Genomic DNA, 24436 nt, shown 5'->3' with positions numbered 1-24436 from the left:
GGCAGAAGAGCAGCACAGGAGTTGTGAAGGCAGGTACTGAAGGGAGGCAGCCCTGGGCTACAGAGAGCTGGCCCTCAGTGCCACTCAGCAGCCATTCTGTTACACAGGGCCAGCCCTCCAATTCTCCTTCAGCCCTGTCTGCTAGCCCTGCTTCTAACCAGGGGGCTAGGGCTGCACAAGGCCTCTCCACCCACAAGCAACATTGACACAAACAACAGAGCACTGGCGAACATGCTAGAGCGAGTGGAGAAGGAAACAATCAGGCAGGCAGGCAGGCAGGCAGGCAGGCAGAGCTTCTCTTTGAGCCCGGGCAGGGATCAAAGCAAGACACGGAGAGGAAAAGAGAGAAGTGGAAAAAGACATCAGGACAGTTATGTTCTTCATGGGGTGTCGGGTGTGTGTCAGGATTATGTATGTCAAGGCCCGTTTATTAACAAAACTTAAGAATTCAGAATGCAGTTCTAAACTTCATAAAAGATAATAAACATTAAACTGTCTCAAGGAGGCAGATCGTTTATTGAACATGAAACCTGTCTCAAGTGGAGTTGATGCTAGCATGCTGCATCCAGTGCCATGCCAAACTGCCGGTGTGTGGTGAATCACAGCAGCGGTAATCTAGAGTCAGTTCACAGCCAAGCGCTTGCTTCAGCCACGCCTGGAAACATTTAACCCTGTCACAGCATGGTGTTAGCAGTTAGAAGAGAGGCCTAAAGACCAACCACATCTGAAAGCTAAATTATCATTTCATACAGCTCCAAAGGATCGCCCAGAATGTAATACGGTTGCTTCCCAGGAGTTAATCGGGAGCTCGGACACATGCGGACACGGGCTAATCCCCTCCCAGGCCTTCACAGGCAGTTCCGTCACAGAACTTGTAAATGTGTCACATGGGGCTCCTGACGTTCATCTTCAGCCAGGGTTTCTTCAAGTTCAAAACTTTCGGTTTTCAGCCAGATAAAATTTCAAAGCATGGGTTGGGGATTTAGCTCAATGGTAGAGCGCTTGCCTACCACTGAGGCCCTGGGTTCGGTCCCCAGCTCCGAAAAATAGAAAAAGAAAAAAAAAATTTCAAAGCATGTGTAAAGTAGACTTACTGCAACTTTAGCCACCCAGCCGGTGACATTAAACAACTCTAAAGGGACAAAGAAACAAGCAATTCAAGTGGGAGCTACTCAACAACCCACAGGAGTCAGATGCAACCAATCAACTTCTAGGAAGAAGGACACACACTTGGCCTCCGTCAGGCACCTTGTAAAATTATATTATTTTGGGTCTGTTTTAGCAATGAGACCTTAAGCGCAAGAAAGGTTTTCTCACTAACTTCATGTCCCTAATGGCTTCTGCCAATGCTCTCTAAAGTACATCCACCCTACTACACACACACACACACACACACACACACACACACACACTCACACACACTCTCTCACACACACACACATCCACCCTACTACACACACACACACACACACACACACTTATACACACATACACTCACACACACACACCGCTTTTAAGCAAGCAGATAAAAATGGTGCAAAGCAGCTTGCCCAGAGGCCAGAAGACAGTGCTGGGCAGAAAAGGGGCAAGTTCAAATAGCTGAACTGGGGAGCAGCCAGCGCTGAGCCTTGACCAAACCTTACAACCCAGGCCCCAGAGCCAACCATCTCCTACCACACTGCCAGGTCTGCCCCATCCCAAACCTAAGGGCACAGGCTGCTTCTCCTACAAATGGTCTTCCCTCCTCTAGGGAGCCTCTAGGGCCTAGAGTCTACACTCTGCCCTAGTACTGACCAGAAATGGGCTCCCTGAGAAGGTCTCTAATGTGCAGAAACAACAAAGTCTTTTTCTGTTTGTTTGGTTTTGGTTTTGGTTTCACTCTGCAGCTCTCACTGGTCTGGAACCCACTATGTAGAGCAGACTGGCCTCAGACTCACAGATTCACCTGTCTCTGCTGGAAAGAAGGCTGTACACTACCACACACGGGTACACACACAGGCAAACACTACCCATTTAAGCACACAACATTTCAAATGGGAGTGCATTTCCCTGTGGATTCAAAGCTGCACAGAAGCGCTTTCCTGGCCTTCGCCCTGGCTCCGCCATTCTGACCTGTGTCACAGCTTTTAATAACTGTTTACAGCCACTGGGCGTAAGTCTCAAAGTGACTGCTCAATGATGATTACGTCGTCTCGCAACATCCCTGTTGCTGTTGCAGGCCTGGGTCTGCAAAGAGCACAGTACTGGTTTGTCTGCCAACGCTTGATTCAGATCGTCCCTGAAAGGACTTATCAGTCTGAACCTGGGCTGGCTGCTCTCCTCTAAAAATGCCAAGGCAGTGGTTTCCTTTCTCAAAATGAAGACACTGTGTTATCACGAAAGGCTGTGAGAGTAGACACGTCCCCGGCCAGACATGTCCTGCCGGTGCCCAGAAGCTGGAGCTGATTTCTCCCCTCGGTGCCTTCCTGACTATCCATTCCCAGTTATGCCCAACTCTTTCAACAGGGTGGGCTCCCACTAGGCTCAGCCTCCTGACAGGCTAAGGCGGGCTCATCGTGATTTCCCCTTCACAGCCACCACTTTAATAATCGCAGAAACCATCAGCTTAAGATGTAATGGCAGGTTCGGAGCCAACTGTGAATAAGCTGCCGTCTCTTAGAGCCCTTGTTCCACAGGTGAAGATCAGCTGAAGCCCAGGGGGCTGGCTGCTGCTGTTTACAAACTCACTTATTCAAACACAGTAGCTCTTAGGTTTTATAATACAATCATGAGCTGTTGAGATACTATACCAAAATGTATTTTAAAGGAAGGAAATATATAAAAGTCAGGCCTGCTAGAGCATAATCAATGAATGTCCACTTCAAGGCAAAGCCTCGCTATGCCGTTAGAAACAGAATAGCCCACGGACGCCAGCCACCCAGGAGCAGGCTTTCGAGGCAGCAGTGGTGTCTGTGGCGTGGGTAGGTTTGCTGCCCTGTGAGATGGCAGGGTAACCAAGCGTCTTAGGGGCCTCATTAAAGGAAACTAAACCCAACTGCAATCAGTTTAACTATTCTCAATCAATGTTTCCGGTCTGTGCTAACTGCTTAGACAACAAGAGGGGGAGGAGTACGAGAGGCTCCTCCCAGTAGGAGCCTCAACACAGATGTGCAAGCTGCACACCACAGAACTGAGGTGAAAGGCAAGGCCTCCAGACACGGACACTGTGTGGTTTGCAAAAGTTATAGGAGACCCTTCACTCCTCTCCACAGCAGAGATGTGGGCAGTGGAGTTCCCCAAGAACTGAACCTGGGGAGGGCAGCAGGGCCCAAATTCTTTTCTCCATCATTGGACCAGCGAGGTCAGAAAAGGTAACAAATGCACACGACTGTGACTGGTCAGTGTTACAAAAGACCAGGCTACATAAGGCACCTTCTGCTTTAACTTTAGTCAGAGTCCTAAATCCCAAGGGAGGGTGTGGGCAAGCAGGCAGCTGAAGGGGTGCAAGGACAACAGTCCTCTCTGGGAGGGCCTGGGAAGTGGTCTGCATGAGGAGAGCAGGTGAGGCAGAAAGAGACATGCACAAAGAAGCAAGGTGACTGCTCCCAGATAGGTGTGCAGCAGTGCCAGCCACAGAAACGAGGGGACCTGGGCAAGAACTGGTTTGGGTGGGGGAAGTACTTGGTTTCACTTAGTTATGTGACACTGAAAGTGTCAAGCAAGCAGAGCTTCAAGCAAGGTCAGGCTGAAATCTGTAGATTTAGAAGCTACTCGAAGGTGGTGACATCGGAGGAATGAGGTAAATAAGAGCTCACCAGCAGAGTCCAGAAGAAAAGCCATTTTAAAATGACTGAAAGCCAACGGAGAGCTAGCCCCAGCCATGGGGGGACTGGCCAGAGACTCAGCTCCGTCAACCAAGCTAGCTCATCAGGGACCTGGTGGCTAAGAGCATCATGCTGGGGGCAAAACATGACGCACATGATGCCAGCTTGTGTGTTTAGTTCAATGGGAGAATACATGGCCCAGTGTGCACAAGGTGCTCAGCTGGATCACAGTAAGAACAGTGAAGCAGCAACAAGGGTAAACACACCGCACCGAGGAAATCAAATGGGCCGTAGCGCCATGCTGAAGCTCTTGCCTAAAAGCGGGAGAGCAGGAGTGAGGTAGCTGTAAAGCATGGAGGAAGTAAGTACGGTCACAGACGCTGAAGAGACAGGAAAACAGAGAGCTTGTGGCTGACAGTTGAAAGTGATATGTAGGGCTGGAGAGATGGCTCAGCGGTTAAGAGCACTGACTGCTCTTGCAGAGGTCCTGAGTTCAATTCCCAGCCACCACATGGTGGCTCACAACCATCTGTAATGGGATCCGATGCCCTCTTCTGGTGTGTCTGACACCTACAGTGTACTCATATACATGAAATAAAAAAAAAGTGTAGATGTGGGACCCACACATTTGCATAGAAAAAGAAAGTGATATGTAACAGAAAATATTGTAGAAAAGCGTGTTACTAAAATTGCCTCAACAATAAACTCAAAGACCTGAGGGCCTCTAACAGATGAAGTACACTGACAGCTGCAAATCAAAGGAAAAATGATTAGCAAAGGTTCTGAAAGGACTGAGCGAAGAGAAGGGTGGTCCCAACACTGTGGACCCACAAGCCAGCTCTCCATCAGATGCTGAACTCTGACGCCTGGGATCCCTTCATGCATCTCGCAAGATGACAAACCATGTCTTGTCCCTGCCTCTGTGACGCTCTACCCTGGACGCCATCGTGAGCATGCTCTACATCTGCACGACGTAGCAGGGTGAATTTCTACAAGTTCACACTCCAGTGCATGCATAAGGGAGCTCTTTATCCCAAACTAACTTTTATAAAAATAACTCAGCCAGACTTCCTGTCACACCAGTTACAGCCTCCTTAATGTTCAGTCTTAAGGGATATCCGCATCAGCTCACTGCTGTATGTCCAATGAATTTTATTTAACATATAACATCTACCTCAGATGCATATAAAGCCTCATTTTAAGTAATGGCAAGATCAAATGTTTCCATACCTCCAACAGAATGCCTAGCATATTAACAACTTAAGCACAGTATCTACGAGAGATCTGCTCTGCAGTGGCTATGATGGCTAACCTCAGTCGCCAGCATGACGGGATTTAGGTGGGTGGGTGGTTCCATATGAGAAAGTCCAAAGGGAAAGAAAGCTGTAGTTTTGTCTGCCACCCTCCTTCACGCCTTCCCGGGTTGAGCCTCTGCTTGGGTGCTGTTCCTACGCCATCCTCCTCTGCCACCATCTTTGGCATTCCAACATGAACCCATCCATGTCCATGTTCAAGCCCAGCAGCTCTCTCGGGCTCCTCGGAAGCCTGCAGCACCAGGCTGGGACCGCTGAGTCTAGCAGCCTCACAGACTGAGCAGCTGGTATGTTCTCAGAAAGGGTTTTCTTTCATAAAACCAAAGCCAATCATTTGTTCAAAATTCCTTAAAATGTAGCGGGACTAACCAGCATATGATTTTCAATGGATCCTCTGAAAACTAACGACAAAGCATACTATGACGGCCCACCCTCCACAGCTACCAGCTCTGCTAAATAAGGCAACAGGCGCACACGCACACATGCGCACACATGTGCTCACACACACACACACACCAAGCAAGAATAGAAGAAAAGTTAGGCAAAAGTTAGACGTCATGTGAGCGTGCCCCTACTTTTCACCCGAGTGGATATAATTTACACATGAGCATCACCCAGGTCAGATGGGTTACTCACGAATCCTCTTCATCTGGGTGTATTCCCTCACAGGGTTCATTTGGAGTTCGTTGATTTGGGGGTCTACGTAGTCTCTAGTTTGTATCTTGCATATTGTTGCATATTCTAATTCCTTATCTGATCACCGTTTGGCTTTTATCAAAAGAGTGATTTGTAGGCTAAGTGATGCACCTGCCTGTCTGGTGAGCAACTCCAAGGACCAGTTCAAGTCTAAGCCTCACCTAAATAAAGACAAAGAAAAGAAAGAAGGAAGGGGGGTGGAGGGAGGAAGGATGGACCGACAGATACAGACAGAAGGAGTCTTGCCAGTCAGTCTTGCCCAATCAGCTAGTTCCAAGCTAGTAAGAGAGGTGGCCTCTGGCCTCAACACAGTTTGCATATGTACACAAACATTTCTGAAAACACAAGAGGAATGCATTCTTCTCTAATTACAGCTCATTTTAAGTTGTCAAAGTGTCAGAAGGATTCTCTCCATGCACATGATCCAATTAGCCTTGTAAGTTATTTTTAACAGAATACTTAAAGTAATGCTTTAAAATAATCATCACTAGTCTGCTATGATTTAACAGTCTTTTAACTTATTTAATAAATATTTCTAAACATCTACTCTACTCCAAAGTACGTCTCTTTGTCTAAGGGTAGGTTGCTTTCCTTTTTGAATGAGGAAGTTGAACCTAGTTGAAAAAGATCACCAACGTTCCTGGGTTTGTGTGGGTCATGATTTGAGACTGGAACCAGTATTTGTAGTTCGAAAACCAAGGCTCTCTCACCACACACACTGGTATAAACTACATAAAGCACCTTCCCTATGCCCACAAAGGTTGCAGGTATGTAACAAAATCGATTGTGGCATGTCAATTCTTTAAAATTTCCAAATAGTATCCCACGCATCCAAAACTATATGGGCTTCCCATGGGACAACTCTACCAATTGTCCGTGTAACTAAACTTACTTGTTGCCCATTACTGTGAATGTGTCCACAGTAAAGATGACAACAGTTAAGAAAGAAATACATCGGGGCTGGGGATTTAGCTCAGTGGTAGAGTGCTTGCCTAGAAAGCGCAAGGCCCTGGGTTCGGTCCTCAGCTCCAAAAAAAAGAAAGAAAGAAAGAAATACATCTTAGTCATGGACCAATGCACATAGTAACTGAAAACCAAGACTAATTATTGTCGCTCTGTGACATAAACTCTCACATTCCCTGTTCTTTGTGAAATGACAATCTACCTACTATTCATTCTCCATGATCAAACGGGCTAGTCAGATGAACCTGGACTGTGTTTCTAAGGAACTTGGCCATCCTCTGTAGATGAGCGTACACAGCGCGTTAGGCAGAAGCCAGGTTTCCTTCTGCACATAGTGTCAATATTACAGATCATCCAAACCACCCAAGAGTGTGAACACCCTCCCTTTAATGATGGGATTTCTTCCCGTTAGAACATATTAAGTTGTCGGACCCAAATTATTAAGGCAAACCATTGTGACTACTGCGGCAACCTGACTTACGGTTGAGATCAGAGAATTTATCACCAAGTTAAGTAAGCCCACCACTTAAGTGTTTGAAGAAAAAACTTTTTGTATTATAATTAACAGGAAGTTTTAAAAAGCAAGTTGGCGTGTATAAAATGGAAAGCCTATTTTGGCAGAATTGGTGAAAGAGACCTTAAAAATGAAACAAAGAACTAACTACGGTCTACAGGACGGGAAATGCAGGTCAGTGGGTCAGTAGTAGAAGGCTTGCCTAGTATACCCGAGGCTCTCTGTTCAATCTCAGCATAGCCAAAAAGAAAAACAAACTGAAGGTGTGAGTGAAAGCCAACTGTCCAGAGACATGCACGTCTCCTGTGGGAGGACCTGGGTAAGAGACTGCCGACCTACCCTTTCTGCTGCCCACAGCTGAGTGTCGTGCCAGCAGTAGCCAGCCCCAGCTCCAAGGTCACTCACTGTGCTGTGAGCTCTACAACAGAAGGACAGTATGTGACCCTGTGTGCTACTGTCCAATCACTGCCGGGGTCCACTCCAGCTCTCCAGTGACCTTCAGGGGCGCTTATAAACAGCCTGGCTGAGAGTAGGGAGCTGTGCACACTGCCTGAACACCAGTCTCCTTTTTATCTTCATTCCGCAAACGTCTGCCAAGCCCTGGCTCTGGACTCCATCACACATGCTGTAACACTAACGAGAGCCATTCGACCCCCACCTTTCCCCGTCCAAAACAAAGTAGTTTACTTGGGCCAATCTCCCGTCTCCTAAGAGTAGAACAGAAGTCTCTGCTGTTATTCCAAACCCATTCCGAAGCATGAAAGATAGGAAAATATACACTGTTCTTAGATCAGATGTTTATAATGACCTAGACCACAGAGTGACCTGAGCTATGCGGTCATTAGCCATGTGGTCACTCTTTGGGGTGATCACAGGAGAAGGAATCCCTCAAAAAGCAGCCTTTCCCAGACAGACAGGCAGGCATGCACACACGCACACACGCACACACGCGGGTGAACACAAACACACCCACACAATTCTCTCTCTCCCTCTCCCCCTCTCTCCCTTCCTCTCTCCCTCCCTCTCCCCCCCTCTCCCTCCCGCGCTCGCTCTCTATCTCAATGGCATAAATAAGACTGGAGCTGGAGCTGCACTCAGCAGAGGACTCGAAAGCCCTGTGCAAAGCCCCAGCACCACAGAAGTTTCTGTGGTGGTGACGCCTTTGAGCCCAACACTTAGATAGGTGTAGAGGGGAGCAGAACTTCAAGGGACAGCCTCACCTACAAAGCAAGCTTGAGGCCAGCCTGAGCTGCACAGACCCTGCCTCATAAATAAAAACAAAACCAGAAAAGAAGGAGCTGTAACCGTGTGCTCCTATTCAAGTACAAACGAGGACAAGGTCAGTGACACGTCTGCATGTCTTGGGTACTTGCAAAGAGTGCAAAGCTAAGGACAATGACATCAAGATTGATCCACTAAAGCATCCTGCACAGAATAGCAGTCTCTAAAACAACAGAACGGCTGCTGCTGAGATGTCTCCTGGCAACCTGCGTTTTATCCATGGGTCATGATATCAGGATGAGGGGACTGACCTGCTCACCACACATGTATCACAGTGTGCACAGGTGTAAGCACACACAAAATCACATATTAAATGTGCACCTTTTAAAAGAAAGTGAGAGCAGCTTGGCTTCAGAGTAGAGGTGTACACCGCGTGTGTGGCAGATTCTAGAAAAGCAGGTGATTACCAGAATTTGAACAGTTCCAATAGAATGAATTTATTTATGGGACAAATCAAGATAAAGCCTGCTATAATTAAAGGTATTTGGTACAGATGTTGGTCCTCAAATGCTAGCTTTGTCAGCTGTCCAATACATACTGACACTGGCAATTAGCACACTATCTATAACATTGAAAATGCAAATTCAACAAAATTAAGCTATTATATATTGGGAAATGAATGCTGATTGAGTTATCTGACGTACTTATATCTCATTACTATGTCAGCTGTATGTATGGCACGTGGCCAGAAAAACCATGATCAATATGAAGAAGATTAAGGAAGACGTGTGTTGCCCCTCACTAGTGAGACCACATAACCATTCTTCTAAGGGGGGTGACTTTAAACATAAGCCAGTATGGAGTTCTCAAGGGCACTCATTCAATCCCTATTGATTGGCTGAGGCTCTGCTCCACCAAATACTATTCTAGAGACAAAGCAATGAGTAAAATAACAGCAGAAAGGGAAATCAAAAACTATTGCCATCGAATCTCTATTCTACTAGAGACTGTTTTCGGTCATATTCTAACTCTGAAACACTGTCCAAAGCCCTCAGCTAAGAAATGTCCCCAAGCTATACCCAAAGTTCCTCAGGAAGCCTGCCACTGACAGCGGTGTCCAGGGACATAGTTGACAATAAAAGACACAGTCTGGGGCTGGAGAGATGGCTCAGTGGTTAAGAGCACCGACTCCTCTTCCTGAGGTCCTGAGTTCAGATCCCAGCAACCACATGGTGGCTCACAACCATCTGTGATGAGATCTGATGCCTTCTTCTGGTATGTCTGAAGACAGCTACAGTGTACTCATATACAATAAATAAATCTTAAAAAAAAAAAAAAGTAAAAAGACACAGTCTGCCCTCCTGAGTCTGAGGGACACCTCTCTCCCAAGTTCACCTGCAACCTAACTAAGTCTGAACATCAACCTGCTGCAAGGTTTACAAAGACCACGGAGAGGCCCAAAAGGCCCGTCTCCTGTACAAGGAGCTTCACTTCCAAGTGTTCCTGAAGCAGCAGTGCAGTCGCCCACCAGTGATGTTCCAGCAGCTCAGAGACTACAGGACCCCCAAGAAAATATCACTTGCAAACTAAAAACTGAATAGAGACCACTGTCCAGACTTAAAATAGGCACAAAGAAAGGATGATGCCTAGGAAATACCAAATATTACATGTTTCAATATGAAAGATGTGTTTAATTGCTGTAAGGAAATACCTTTCCTCCCTAGAAGTGAGGCACTCATCAGTTCTGGTTGCCTACCATTTTGAAACTAGTGGAGACACTTAAGAACAGAACACAAGGGTTTGCTTTTCCTCCTTCTACCCTTGTGGAGGTGTTAGGATCCAGAGCCCATCACCGCACTGTGAAACATCTCATTGAAGTCACTACAAAGCTAGCTGTGCTCACTAAGCCAGGAGCATCGGCTGTCTGGCCTACAGTGACCTCCCAGCCGTCCCCCGGCCATCCCCCGGCCATCCCCCGGCCGTCCCCCGGCACTCTCGGCATCTATTGGCTTTCCTTATGGTTACATGCACTCATTCTCCTAAGATAGTTCTTTCTGCACTTTGAGTGTCTTGTGATCTGTCTCCCCTGCTGGAGGTCAAAAAGCCCTGCTCGGTGAATTCTCTTTGCTTGAAGCATGCTTGTCATGTAATTCTCCTTGCTTGAAGCGTGCTTGTCATGTAATTCTGCTATCAATTCAGTTGTTCAATATGACAGCAAATCCAAAAGACCACAATACTCAGGACTAACAGTCAAGGAGGTAAGGACTATGCACTGAAAACCACACCCACTCTGATAAAAACCCCAGACTGAGCCTGGGCAAACACCAGGCTACTGTTAAAAAGACAAATACCCAAAGTCTACAGAGCCAGCATAGTCTGTCAAAATTACAATGGTCTTTTGTATACAAATAGAAAAAGAATCCTCAAATTCATAGAGACATCAGAATCCCAAGTAACCCAGCAATAGTGTAAGGGAGCAGTGTTGAGAGACCTTCACCACCCAATCCTAAAACTGCACCAAGACGGCACAGGCACAATCACAGCAACTGAACTAGGAACAGAAGAAAAGCAAGATGGACGCCTGTGGGCAAATGATTTCAGCCATGCCTGAAGTCACATGGAAAGGAATGGAGGTGAACCCTGCCTAGCTCCTACCAAAGACAGAAACTCCCATAATCACACAGGTCAGCCTTTGCAACCTCTGACATGGCTCTAAAAGCAACAGAGATAACGATCAAAATCAAAAGTGCTTGTTTATCAAAAGACAGTCTTGAGAAGCTGACAAAAGACCACAGACACCATGAGTGTCAGACAGACAGATGCTCCACCTTAAGGCAGGACTGTAGGAAAAACCTGCTGCATATTAAACACAGCAGCAGCCCCTGTACTAAGCCACTGATCATCTAGAACCATCAAGCAAACATTTTTAATGCCTCCAAAGTCAGCTTAGGACCAAGGAGGGAACCACGGCACCCGCATTAAAACTGTAGTGAGCGTGGAGAAACAATGAGATTGGTGTATGCTACACAGCCATCAGTCTCCAGACAAACTGGTCACAGCCCAAGAAGTTAGCACTTTCTCTGGTACAATTTCCTGAAAATTCACTATTCATGCCTTCATCTCACCTTGCAAGCTACTACAGTCCCAAGACAAACACACGAATTGTAAGCTGCCCTACCAACATTCACTATGAATTAATCAATAACACTAACAGAACACTGGCATTTAAGGACAGCTCATTACACATCCTTAAGAGGCCACTAGAAGCCTTGATGCCCTTGTCACCCCAGCCAGCCCATCCCTAGCTGTATTAGTCAGGGTTCTCTAGAGAAGAACTTAGGAGATGAAATATATACATATATTTCACGTTGGGGGATGGGGTGAGTATTGGAATGAATGACTTGCAGGCTATAATCCACCTAACCCAACAATGAGTGGCTGTGGATGGGAAGTCCAAGAACCCAGAAGCTGCTCAGTCCCATGAGGCTGGGGCTCCAGTGGTCCTCTGTATAAGGTAGCATCCCACTGAAGAAGTAGGTTCCAACAGACGTGCTGGCAAAGTGAGTGCAAGCAGACAGGAATGAGGAAGCCCTTCCTTCTTCCATTCTCCTCACTCGGGCCTCCAGCAGGTGTGGCCCAAAGTAAAGGTGTACGGAAAGATCTGGATTACCGGCCTGTGCCAACCCACCCCAAGATCTAGATCGAAAGCCTGTGTCTTCCAGGCTCAAGATTCAGATCAAAAGCCTGTTGTCTTCCTGCCCCAAGATCCCAATCACAGGTATGCCAACACGTCTGGACTGTAGTTCACTGCAGATGCAGTTGAGCATAGCCGTGACCCAGCAGTGTGCCGCTAACGCAGGCCTGCTAGTTCCCTTCCTATGTGAACTGAAATATCTCTGCCAATTAAAATGTTACTTATGGAATTCTATCCCGATGTGCACCCAGGCCAGACACCTCATTTAACTGCAATAAAGATGAGCAGCTTTTAAAAGTATGGAATGCTTCTTATGACACACGTTTGCACGCCAGCCTTGCTCAGGGCCCATGCTAGTCGCCTCTGCAGTGCCCCAAGTTTAATATATGTTTTGCCAAAGATAAACCTTTTCAAGAGTCAAATTAAAAAATAATAATAAGACAATTGAAAATTGTGGGGCTGGGGATTTAGCTCAGTGGTAGAGCGCTTACCTAGGAAGCACAAGGCCCTGGGTTCGTAAGACTACTCTGGGTGGTTTTGAAGCACAGAGCCCGATCTTAGGTTCTTAAGAGCTTCTGACACTAACTTACCATCACTGAACACTTTGTCTATGGAGAAAGTGTTTACATGAAGATTGGAGCTTCATCAAAATTATTAAATACAAAAATCTAAGTAAAACCGTGTTATGAGATGGAAATGTATGTCATTTAGTAGATGTGATACTTTTTTTTTTCTTTTCTTTTTTTCAGAGCTGGGGACCGAACCCAGGGCCTTGCGCTTGCTAGGCAAGCGCTCTACCACTGAGCTGAATCCCCAACCCCGATGTGATACTTTCTTGTCACTGTGCTAACACAACAGACAATCAGAGTGGCAGCCAGCGCCAGGCATGGAGGCTGGAGCCAGCTGAGCACTCGCTCACAGGAAACAGGAAACAAGAAGTGAAGAGAGGGCAGCTCAGGTGCAGGGCCGCGTCCCCAACTGGTGACCAAGTGCTCTCTCAGATGCTAAGTAGGACCCTATGTAGGACCACTCCAGAAAGCAAGACTCAGGGCCGCTTTGCGGCAGTGGGCACAAAGGCCCTTCACCGGGCGTGTGGGTGCAGACTGGGGTGCGACTGCTCTGGAGTACTCTCCATGGTAAGAAAGCTTAACTCACTCAATAGCTCGGTGCAAAGGTGTAAACCTCTATTCACACTGCGGAGAGCACTCAGGTCACGGTTGCCAGTCTAAGGGTGAAAGCAGGGGTGACTTAAAAATACAGTAAAATTTCCAATTATATACACCTCTGCCTAAATAGCTTATTATAAACATTTGTCAAAGCTTGCAATTTTATATTTATAAAGTTGATGTATGTGTATACATACACAAATATTATATTTAATTTATTATTTATTGCATTATATATTTTATATATTGTATATTTAGTAAAAATATAATTGTATTTTTTAGTACTCAAAAGAAACGAAATACTGGTTTATCATCTAAAACACTCTAGAGACAAAATGTTCTTTATCTTACTATAAAATAATGTTTTTGAGCCAGGCGCAGTGGTTTACATCCCTAATTCCAGCACTCTAGGGGACCCAGAGGCCAGCAGATCTATGAGTTTGAAGCCTCCTGGTCTACACGATGAGTTACATACAGGGCAGACAAGGCTAGACTGTTTCAGAAAGCAAACAAATACAAAGTGTTTCTCCCACAACAGATACAGCGTACAGTACTGGTGGGTATAACAGTGAGATAGAGAAATGAAAGTGGAGGAGACTCAAAGAATGACATGAAGATGAAGGAGGTGTTAGATGGCACATCGCCTCAGCTCAGAGTCACGGCACAGAAGGCATACGGCCCAGACTGCCAGGACCAGGAACACTATGGACGAGGGAGAGCACAGGAAAAGGAGTGTTCCCTGCAACACTTCAAGTTTCACTGTATGGGCTAAAGAGAGAAGGGCTGATTCTGAGGGCAAAACTACACACTCCCAAAGAGTCTGCAGGGGCAGGAGGGTATAAAACAGAGGAGATAATAGAAAAAGCAGTGCAAGAAAAAAAAAAACTGAGACACTCAAGGGAAATAGTTAATCAGCTAGTAATAATTTGTTAACAGTAATGTTGACTTTTTAAGAGAAAGTAATTCTTTCAAAGAGAAACCATGTTAAGTCAAAAATAGAAACAGCATGAAAGGATCCTTCTACATTTTTTTTTAGATTTTATTTATTTATTTTATATGAATACACTGTAGCTGCCTTCAGACACACCGGAAGAAGGCATCAGATCCCATTACAGATGGTTGTGAGCCACCATGTGGTTGCTGGGATTTGAACTCAGGACCTCTGGAAGAGCAGTCAGTGCTCTAACCACTGAGCCATCTCTCCAGCCCCTCCATTTTTTTTTTCTTTTTTTTTTTTTTTTTTTTTTTTTAATTTTTTTTTTTCCGGAGCTGGGGACCGAACCCAGGGCCTTGCGCTTCCTAGGCAAGCGCTCTACCACTGAGCCAAATCCCCAACCCCCCATTTTTTTTTTAAATGAGACAATGTCCCTGTTTTATGTAGCTCAGGCTGTCCTGGAACTTGATTTGTATCAAATTCACAGATATAACCTGCTTCTGCTTCTCAAGTGCTGGGATTATGTGCATGGGCTAGATCTTGGGAGAACTAAATGGAAAGATACATATTGAAATCCTTATGTGTAAAAGTATGACTAGTTAGTTACACCCTTCTTTGCTAGAAACCAGTGAACAGGACTATCTTTTAGGGACTCTGTTAATCGCACAGATGATTACAGCCACAGGGCCATAAACAGACGAGGTAAGACTCAAACCCACATATGCGGGACATCAGTCTCCCAGCCAGCCCTCAACTGTGCTAGTTCCCAGTCACACTACAAAATGAGCACCACTGTGTGTGCTGAAGGGGTGACCAACTATTCTAAAGCAGCCAGGCAAGTCCTACAAAAGTCGACAGTTGTGTTCCAGTCTGTTCGTGCCGACAGTGTGGGACTCTGGGGTGGGTATTACCATTTCCATCTGATGCCAGTCTAGAAGGGCTTCAAGAAAAGAAACAGAATGGTGCGTTATTCAGCAACACCTTATGCTGCCCTGGCCTTCTAGCTTTGCTTGCCCATTTTAACACATACTTGAGACATCAGTATTTGGTAGAGATATATAATAGTTGCTTCCCAAACAACTGGAAAAAATACATTCATTTCAACCTAATAAATATGTATGAACAGACACAATATTGTAGACAGGTTTAGCAAACCTAGGACTCTACATAGAAACCCAGAGTTCCACATGGGGACAGAAGGCACACAAGTGCATTCCTCTAAGGTCTGTCTCCTTCAAAATAGAAAGGAAACGCAGGAGGGGGTGAGGAATATCAATAAAACAATAAAATGGATTTTTAAAAAAAGTATTCAGCAAAACCATGAGGCAAAAGGACTAGGTAGGCCCTGAGCCATCCCAGTCCACAGCAGCGTCCATGTTAGTGGTAGAGAACAGAACAAAGGGAGCCAAATTAGTCACCCAGCATGGACACCCCTAAGCAGCACAGCCAAGAGCAGAGGCCTCTGTTCACCATTGCCCACACTGCCCTTTCCTGGCTTCCAATGCCAAGAATCATTTCTGTCCTCCAAGCTGACTCTATGCAGAGTTCTGACTGAGATCCTAGAGGGCTTCCTGCCTGCCACAGCGCTCCCAGGACCAGCAGTGGGAATACAGCATCTACACAAGCAGGAAGTTTTGAGGACTGAGGTTGGCCAAAGAGGTTTTTAAAAATAAAGAAGGAAAATACTTCATACAGTTCTGCAGTATACACCACGGTATTGAACAAATTATAAATCTGAAAATTTTTTCTTAAGAACTCTATTCAGAATTATCTATCTAATGCCTGCGTTTGTTTAAAAATATACAGAAGCCTACAAAGTTATGTAGCCTTTTTTCTCTTTGTAAAATGGAGCCAAGCCTGTGGCATGGGCTTGTCTTGCAAGCCACATGGATGAAAACAGCTGAGGCAGGCAGGGCTCAGGTTCAAAGGCTGCCTGGGATACAGAGTGAGAATTTAGATCCCATTAAACAGAGAAGTAAGTAAAGAGCAGGAGTGGTGGTGGTGCACACCTTTAATCCCAGCATTGGGAGGCAGAGGGAGGCAGACCTCTAAGTTTCAGGACAGCAGAGGCTACACGGAGAAACAAAACAAACAAAAAAGCCAAAAAGTGGGCCGGGGTGCTGCTTGGAGATAGAGTGCTTACCTAGCAGGCACCAGACCTGGGTCCAATCTCCAGCTCATTACGTGGAGACTTGGTGCTCTTACTAAATTCTAGAGTTCAGATTTGTTTTAGGCAAAGACAGGATTCCCAGGGAATCCCAAGTAACCCCAATTGAGATCCCAATTTTGCAGAGGCTAGCCACACAGGCTATCTCACAGACGAGGAGGCCTCTGACCCCTAGAAACACTGTGAGGCGGGCCTTCGGAAGATGCCCCTGCAGTGCTCCCCTGGGAGAGTGGGACTCCACATCAAACTGCACACCTAGCCCTACCCACACCTGCATAGAGGTTTTTTAAAAATCCACAAGTAGGGGTTGGGGATTTAGCTCAGTGGTAGAGCGCTTGCCTAGGAAGGAAGCGCAAGGCCCTGGGTTCGGTCCCCAGCTCTGAAAATAAATAAATAAATAAATAAATAAATAAATAAATAAATAAATAAATAAATAAATAAAATAAAAATCCACAAGTTACTGACAGCCCAGGCACCCACTCCTGTCAGGTTGACCTTGTTTCAGCTGCTGTGTCTCATTAGGAGACACGGAATCCTGTTCTGAAATTAAACAAATTCACAATAGCAGCATTTGTAAGAGGACCGTGAAAGCTTGCGTGCCAATTTCTGAAGCACTGTGGGAATAATGGCATTACTGGCTACTGTTTCCTCTCCTGTCCTCAGGAGGTAGACTTCATTTCCACACACAGAGAAAGGCTGCCAACAGAGTAACGGCTACCCCAATACCACACATGAATACACTGCTGAGAGGGTAGCATGGGCTGTGGAGCCACTGTACACAGGGACGGATAATCACAGCTCTCCAGCTTTCAGGGAAAACCAGCTCTGGGCACAAACAGCTTCAATTTAAATGTTTGATTATCAGTTTCCATGTATTAAATGGTACCATTCAAAATGTTAGAAAACTCTCAGTATAATTACAAATCTAAATGCTAAAGATGTTTTAAGACCTACTTCCTAAAAGTTAAAAAAAAACAAAAAGCCCTATTACAGGTTGATCCTGCTGAAGTAAAAGTGAGCCTGGGACTAAGTGGGGGATTCGGGAAGAGACTCGGGGTCTTCAGGGGCAAATGCACAAGCACACAAGTGCTCTCGGGTCTAAGGCTGTGGGAGCACAAGCTGCAGCTCCTCCTGTCCGTGTCAGTGCGGTGCTGCTCCGTCCCACCACAGTCTGAACACAGTGGAGAGAAGCTCAGAAGTGGAGATCTATAAGGATCTTCTTGCTCCGTTTCCACAGATGGCCAAAGGTTTCGCAGCACTGCAGGACAAGGCAAAGCCTCACAGCCTTCACTCCAAATGGGAAGGGGAAAGGGAGTGAGCAGCAACCATTTAAGACTTGGGGCTGAGGAAAGATCACTCCACGTGACTCTTCCTCTCTGCGGTAAAACATGAGCAAGGCTTAGAGAGGACATCATCCTAGACAGCATGCGTGTGTGCCCTCAGCAGGCAGAAGGCTGAGGAGGTACTGCGCGCGGCCTAAGGAAGCACTTTCCCCACCAGACAACTCAGGGACACAGATAAGCTGCCAAACAAAGGGGTTGGGGGAAGGGAGGGAGTTTTACAAAACTTCAACTCTAAGGGACAAGAGGGTACGGAGAGAAGTGAATGGGGTAGGAGAGAATCACAGTCCTTACCTATCTTTTTACAGCAAGGAAGCACTAAGCCTGCTAGATTGCTCAGAGGGTAAAGGGTTAAAGGTAGTGGCTACCAGGCCTTGGGACTAAGGGCCATCCCTGACTCTCAGGCTATCCTGTGATCTCAGTGTGAGCATGACATTCCAACACCACAGACAGACAAGAACATGCTTGCAAGCACACGCGCACACGCGCGCGCGCACACACACTTTACTGATTTATTCCTTTTAAAAATCTGCCACTGAAGCTAAAGCAATCCATTACAATATCCTTGAAAGTCAATCCCATTTCTTACAATGTAGGCAAAGGCTGGTGTGAGTAAGGCTCTAATAGTTTACTACACTCTTTCACTGAGTTCTCAAATATCACATACCAAATTCTACTGAAATGGTAATTAGGACAGTAGTCACTGGCCTGAAGCCCTCAAAAGGAAAATGCCAGAGTGCACTTTATTGAGTCAAGTCCCTTCCTGTTCAGTGACCCTCCCTACACTGCAATCCTGTCCCTGAGGCAATCGCTCCCTGAGGCAAGACCTGCTTTCTCTTTCTTTCTTTCCCTCCAATTATTTTTTTCTGACAGGGTCTCACAGTTTCAATAACCCGAGCTGGCCTTGAACTTGTTATTAATAACAACAGGATTCTTGGGTCCACCTGCCTCCCCACTTCTGAGTGCAGGGATGACAGGCGCATGCCACCACACCCAGTTTATGAGGTGCTGGGGATGGCAGGTAAAGCCTCTGCACAAGCAAGCATTCAACTGACTGAGCTCTGTCCCTATCTCCTGTGTCCAGTTATCCTCCCATATAAAACAAAACTGACATAATGGACACTGAACTACGTGAGACGGCGGCTCAGTGATGTCCTCCAAAAACTGCTGTGCCAGGCCTCCAGGGAGGATGACTTCATTCACAGGTTGGGTCCTGTCACATTAACCATTTTCCACACAACTCTGCGCAGGTGGCAACAGTACTAAAATAATAACTAAGTAACAGGTTGAACATGCTGTAACATCGCTATCACTAAGGAATGGAGAGATTCCCTGGATGGACGCTCACAGCTCATTTGACACTGAAAGATTACACGCAGACTCAATTTCTGTGACTCAAACAGTTTAAACATAGTTTGGAAAATACTCATTTAAGAAATCCTTAGTATAAACGGTTCTTTGATAAAATTTAATGTGTAATTGAGTGTATAAAATTGAACATACACCAACATAAAATGAATAAATCAGCCCTGATTATCTGGTTTCTAAGTGTGGGTTTCTTTAAAGTTTGTTCATCTTCACAGCTCTCTAAATCACCTTCCAGGCCAGGTGAGGTGGTGTGGAGCCGAAACCCAGCATCAGTCAGAGGCTGAGGCAAGAGGACGACAGCATCTAGGCACATTGAGAGTTCAGGGCAGGCCAATTTCAACGTCGAACAGACAAGCAAGCAAAGGGCTTATTACAAACATGGCACAAAATAGCTGCAGACACTGGACCAGAAACGTGTGATTTACTAGTTCAGGTGTGTGTCCAGGCAGCACACACAACTAATCCACTGTATCCTGCACCCTGGTTGGCTCAAAACCTTTCCCGTCATCAGGCACGTCATCGGGTATGCCGTTGGGTGATTAGGCTGAGGTAGTGCCAACCACTCCACAGAAGAGCGTGCCCTAGAGCAGTGGTCCAACAACCCTTTCGGAGAGGTTGCCTAATGCCATCAGGAAACACTGATGCTTTTCATTATGGTTCATAACAGTAGCAAAACCACAGCTATGAAGATAATTTTGTCACCATAGCAAGAAGAACTGTATTAAAAAGTCACAGGGATAGGAGGATTGGAAACCACAGCTGGAGGCACACACAAGACTGGGAATCTGTTCTGGGTACACGGGCTGTCCGGGTCTCAGGCCATGTATGACTGTGTTCGTTTTGCCTAAGGAGTGAAATAAGAAAGTATAAAATAGAGACAGAAACCACTCAGTGTTCTTGCAGGACTCTACAGTCTGATGCAGAGTGAATAGTGATAGAGCAGACACTAACAAAAACTGCCTGTCAGAAAGTGCCAGGCTTCCTCTGCAGAGACACTCCAAAGGTATCCTTCCCGAGTGAAGAAGTTACATTTCAAATAACAACAACTGGGGGTGGGGATTTAGCTCAGTGGTAGAGCGCTTGCCTAGCAAGCGCAAGGCCCTGGGTTCGGTCCCCAGCTCCGAAAAGAAAAAAAAAAAAAATCAAATAACAACAACTATGAATTTCGCACATTTATTGTACACTTAAGTACATACTTCAAAAGAGTCTCATTGTTAAGCAAATACCGTGATACCGTGAGCGTTTCTTTGATCCCAGCAAGAGCATCAGGAGTTCAAGGCCAGCAACAGCCACACAGGGACAAGGCTGGACTGGGATACATGAAACCCTATGTCAAAAAACAAATGAATAGACTCTGCTCTAATAGGAGAAAGGGGGTGGGGGATGTGGATGGAAGCCCACTCCAAGCTCTAAGAAGCCTGTGGTAACAAGAAAAGGCGGGGAAGAGCGAACAGTGCATGAGGTCTAACTGGCAGCACTGAAGAGTAATTGAGAAGTGATTTAAGATTAAAAGAAGAAAAGCTTGGCTACCTTGTGTGGAGCTCTCCTCATCTCCACCGAGAGATGGGAGGAGCCTCAGTCCTGGGAGGCAGGAAGAGCTCTGTGAGTTCCAGGACAGCACAGTTATCAATTGAGACCCCGTCTCAAAAATAAAACACAGAAGGTTCAAAAAAGGTAAACAAATGCATGTAACCTTTGTCATAGTAATAATATGTTATCTATGTTGTTGCGACAAAAATAAAGACAAGCAAAACCACATGCTAAGGTGGTAAATTTTGAAATATATTCTATATTATACAATAAAAATATAGTGAGAACACTGGACAATCTAGAATTCTTCACAATATACTTAAGATACCAATATCAAATGTACAAGGGCAGTACGAAGGCTTATAAAAAAAACTTCTAGTGTGCTTTCAAAGCATGGTTTTTAACCCACTAATCACAAGTACTGTAGGAACGCTTCAGTCAGAAGTCAGGCTCCCACCACCAGACCTGAGGTGGAAACACCCTGTCCTCTTTGGCCATCATCACAGGACCTCTGACAAGTGGGCTAACCCCTGAGCTTCTAAGGAGTTGGTGTTAAACAGTAGGGTCTAATAATAGCAAACAAGTAGACTACAGTAGTTAACAAAATACACATATTCACAAATACACTGTATATCTGTATAAGTCTTTAATATTAAAGTACTATGAAAAGTATCAAGCTAAGTCACATTAACGATAAGTCAACCTTATCAAATAAAAGTAGAAAATCAGTGAGTCAGATACTGAATTAATAGGCAAAAAAGCAAAACAACAAAAAATATAACCCAGACATATGAGTACATTCATTTCGAAACCCTACAGGCAAAGAAAAAATTCCAAACATTTTAAAACAGGATTTCTGGAAACCAGAATCTGTTCTAAAATTCTCAGAAGCTCAAAGATCATCCACCCATAGAAAACATCTACCTAAGCTCTGCTATTAGAACAGGGGAAAGAGTGGGTTATTAATAAACAAGTCAGAAAGGGGGACGTAGTGTTCAGAACTGTTAAGACCAGTTAGAGATTATACAGGTTTCAAAAGCACCCCCAAACCAAGCACCACAGATACTGATTTAGGTAACTTTCTGTAATTCAACTGAGGCCACAGGTATAAGCTGCTGGGGACAGGGGACAGGGGACAGGATCCACGGAGAGAGGCTGCAACCAGCATCGGCGGATGGCACGCGTGTACACAAGGTGGATGCACTCTCAGACAACAGATGCACACCAACAATCAGCACTGTCCCGACTCACAGGCTATGCCACCACTGCAGACAGTTTGGTCTCCACTCCAGCCTCCAGCAACACCTGATTTCTGTTGCTCCATCTCTCCTGTTCTAGCTCAGAAGTTTCAGAGAAAAAGACAAAGTGTGCTCTGGTTTCTGTTACACAGCATATCTGACCCCATCCACTTGACTGTCACCTTTCTCACTCACTGCTTGACCCCCATCCATGTGACTGTCACCTTTCTCACTCACTGCTTGCTTCTTTTTACAGCTAAATAGGATTCCACTGGCTCTCCGTGGACGGACACTTGGGTTCTCCTGTCTCTGGCTGCATGAATGAGCCTCTCTCTCTCTCTCTCTCTCTCTCTCTCTCTCTCTCTCTCTCTCTCTCTCTCTCTCACACACACACACACACACACACACACACACACACACACACACACACACACACACACACACACACGCTTACATCCTGAGAGGAATGCCGAGCGACAGATACGTATGCCAAGTGTCTCTGCACTGCAGACACTTTCTAAGGCGCTGGCAACTGTGGCGGCGTCTGGTTGCCTCCTTCCCCTGCACTGGGTGCGTATTTATAACTATTCTGTCTACATACATTTAAGCTACAATCAAATGGTTTTCTCTGGCCACGTAGCCTGGCATTTCAAGCCTCTGTTAATGACTATCTGGACTTTCAAACTTTTTCAAACCTGGACTGACTGAAAGTGTAAGAGTTCCTTGCTCTCTTTTTTTGTGGGGGGGTGAGGGTTGGGTGGTGGGGGAGTGGGGGTGGCTTTGCTGCTTTTGTTGGTTTTGATTTGATTGGCTGGTTTGACTTTGCTAGTCTCTTTCCAGACAGGGTCTCACTATGTCGCTCAGGCTCGCCCTGAGCTCATCTAAAGCCCAGCTTGTCTGTTAACTTCCATCCTCCTTCTCAACCAGGGTTGGGGTTATAGGCAGGAGTCATGCATGCACAGATCTTCTTCACAGATTTTACATGAGTTTTTGCCTGTATTTTCTCCCAATCTGTGGCCTATATTTTCATCTTAATGGTTTCTTTAGGACAGGGAGCTTTAAAATCCAATTCATCATTTTCTCACAGTTGATCCTTTGACATTCCAACGAGTCCTTGCCTATGCCCAAGTCATAGTATCTTTCTATAAAGTTTTCATGTTTTAGCTTTTCTATTTAGGTCTCTGAAACTTTCAGAAGGGAAAGGTCAAGTAGATAAGGTTCAGAAACTTTTATCAATTAAAATAATCAAATGAAAAGAAAAATAGCCAGGTGGTGGTAGCACATGCCTTTGATCCCAGAACTCCAGAGGCAGGGGCAGGGGCAGAGGCAGGGGCAGGGGCAGAGGCAGGGGCAGAGGCAGGGGCAGAGGCAGAGGCAGAGGCAGAGGCAGAGGCAGAGGCAGAGGCAGAGGCAGAGGCAGAGGCAGAGGCAGAGGCAGAGGCAGAGGCAGAGGCAGAGGCAGGGGCAGAGGCAGAGGCAGAGGCAGAGGCAGGGGCAGAGGCAGAGGCAGGGGCAGGGGCAGGGGCAGGGGCAGAGAGGCAGGGGCAGGGGCAGAGAGGCAGGGGCAGGGGCAGGGGCAGGGGCAGGGGCAGAGGCAGAGGCAGAGGCAGAGGCAGAGGCAGAGGCAGAGGCAGAGGCAGAGGCAGAGGCAGAGGCAGAGGCAGAGGCAGAGGCAGAGGCAGAGGCAGAGGCAGAGGCAGAGGCAGAGGCAGGTGAATTTGAGGCTAGTCTGGTCTACTGAGTAAATTCATGACAACCAGCTATACAGAGAAACCAACCCTGTCTACAAAAATTAAAAATACAAAATCTGTATGTGCCTAAGTGTGCTGACACACACCTTTAATCCCAGCACTCAGGAAAAGAGGCAGTTGGGTCTCTGAGTTTAAGGATCCATTTCTTTAAATGAGTTAGTTCTCACAAAAGCAAGATGTTCTAAAACAGCAAGGGTGGTCCCTGAATCTCTCTGGCTTCCGGCTCACCATAAGACACCTCACGCACACATTCCCACGTCTGTGATGACATTAGCCACAGGACCTCAACGATGAACAAGGGATCAGGGCTTGCTGACCTAAATGACTATCATCTTTAAAATATGCATTATTTTGTGCATGGGTGTTTTGCATGCAATATACACCCCTTGCATCCTTGTGTAAGCCACATAGGGTGTCACCATGCAGTGACAGGAATTAAAGCTGGGTCCTGGAAGAGCTCTGAAGCACTCGGCCATCTCAGCAGCTCCTCTCTCTTCTTCATAAAGCACTGAGTAAGGAACATGGAGTGACGCAAGCATCCAGCTGCAGTACTTCAAAAGCAGCTCTGTCTGCCATTTCAACTCTGAATTAAAGAAGAGTTTGAAGTTGCTTATGTCATAGGGCGAAATGCTCTTTCAGAAACCCAGAAAGGACTTGGAGATCAGAAGGACAGACTATGCTAGTTCAGCAAACCTTACAGAGAACAATTAAAGACAATTAAAATGAGATTTAGAAGAT

The 24436-nt window shown here is 46.0% G+C and overlaps 1 protein-coding gene and 1 pseudogene across 9 annotated transcripts in view; both read right to left on the bottom strand.

Moving 5' to 3' along the window:
• Ncoa2 (nuclear receptor coactivator 2) overlaps positions 1-24436 on the bottom strand; it is a 236340-nt gene that overhangs the window by 185689 nt on the left and 26215 nt on the right. For 3 of the 9 annotated variants that reach the window (XM_087551360.1, XM_087551367.1, XM_087551362.1), the window contains exon 2: positions 16811-16850. The gene's annotated coding sequence lies outside the window, so the exon portion shown is untranslated. 9 annotated transcript variants of the gene reach the window in all.
• LOC148005621 (U6 spliceosomal RNA) lies at positions 12498-12610 on the bottom strand (annotated as a pseudogene).

Source organism: Rattus norvegicus, chromosome 5, assembly GCF_021556685.1.
Source record: "Rattus norvegicus strain SHRSP/BbbUtx chromosome 5, alternate assembly SHRSP_T2T, whole genome shotgun sequence".
Lineage (NCBI taxonomy): Eukaryota > Metazoa > Chordata > Mammalia > Rodentia > Muridae > Rattus > Rattus norvegicus.
This window is presented reverse-complemented; position numbering and strand designations above follow the sequence as displayed.